Source organism: Etheostoma spectabile, unplaced genomic scaffold, assembly GCF_008692095.1.
Source record: "Etheostoma spectabile isolate EspeVRDwgs_2016 unplaced genomic scaffold, UIUC_Espe_1.0 scaffold351, whole genome shotgun sequence".
In the NCBI taxonomy this organism is placed as follows: Eukaryota; Metazoa; Chordata; class Actinopteri; order Perciformes; family Percidae; genus Etheostoma; species Etheostoma spectabile.
The window spans coordinates 421,639-423,033 of NW_022605590.1; the positions used below are offsets into that span (position 1 = coordinate 421,639).

Below are 1,395 nucleotides of genomic sequence, written 5' to 3' on the forward strand. Positions count from 1 at the left end.
CCCCCCATCCAAACACACACCAACAATCACACACAGTTCAATCTTCTGTCAGTCTATAGGTTGCCTTTTAAAATCTGCCCTCTGTGCTCTCGAGGATGTGAAGGGTTTAAAAAACATGGACTTCCTCTCTCAGAAAAATGAGAGTTTCTTCGGCTCTCTGACAAAGATCAACGTTGGCCTCGAGCGAGGGAAACGCCGCCGTCTCCTCTCATGAAGACAAACACGTCCACAAACACTCCCTCACACTGGGCATTTTTCATTTGTATTAATATTTCACTGGATCATGTCGATTATTCTGTTAAATCCCAGTGTTACACACCCAATCAGAAGTGAGAATCGGCACTGGGAGCTTCAGAGCTGTTGTCTTTTCATTGGATGAACACATTTTCTGAACTTTTGATTGGTTAAGACGCATCTTTCCCCTAGCTACCGCCCGCCTGTCTTGTAGTACATAATCCAATTAAATTGTCCGTATTGTGAAAACACTTTTTTTCTGGGATTTGCGGGGTTGTTTTGTGTCTCTGGTGCATCCACATGCACACACACACTTGGAAAAAACCCATCCATGCTGTTTTGAGTGGGATCCGGTTTCTGAATGTCCTCTGTCTTCAGTCTCCGGGTGAGCTGTTCAACATCTGCATGGCTTTCCACGTCACTAGAGACGAGGTTGCTAACTCTAGCACTAGCGCTAGCATGCTAGCTCGTTCTCAATTGCAAAACACTGCTACAACACACACTAGTTGACCACAATCTCCAAAAGAACTACTTCCTGTCCCTGTTCTACTTCCTTTCCCACATGTGTCCCCCGTCTACATGCTGCTCTCCCCGGTACGTTCCACACTCAAGCCAAAGGACGCCTTTTTCATCGCATCAGACGCTGACAGCCACTGACCAAATGTCCATATTTTACACGTTTGGAGTGAGAATGGGTTGAAAGGGTAACTACCATTTCTTTCACCCTATTTCCCCATGTTTTTGTGTGAATGTGACTGATGGGAACAACCATCTCTGACATTGGTCCAGTATTAGTAGTCGGCAGCGGCAAAACAAGCCACAATGTAAGTTAACGGGGCAATTGTCCAGCTTGTATTTACATTCAGAAAAAGTGCTGGTTTTGTCACTTTAAGTGGACCAAATTGACGATGCACATCTGCCCCATAGGGTTACACTGCAGCCCGGTCTGTGGCTGCCGGGTCCAGCTTTCATGCTTAATACTGGAAGGAATAAGGTCCAGGTTGGAGAAAAAAAATCGGTAGTTACCCTTTAATACTAAAGTTGCATTAAGTGCAGTTATGGCTTTTGGATAAAATCTGCTTCTGAGTCTGTTTGGGTTTTATTGTCCTGAAACGATAGATAGAGAGATAGATAGAGATAGAGAGAGAGAGAGAGATAGAG

General features: G+C 44.7%; 1 long non-coding RNA gene across 1 annotated transcript in view; it reads left to right on the forward strand.

Moving 5' to 3' along the window:
- Window positions 1–1,118: 1,118 nt before the first annotated feature.
- Window positions 1,119–1,395, forward strand: part of LOC116686306 (uncharacterized) — a 24,081-nt gene continuing 23,804 nt past the window's right edge. The window contains exon 1 of the long non-coding RNA XR_004331215.1: window positions 1,119–1,193. This is a non-coding gene — a long non-coding RNA (uncharacterized LOC116686306). The remainder of the gene's footprint in view (window positions 1,194–1,395) is intronic.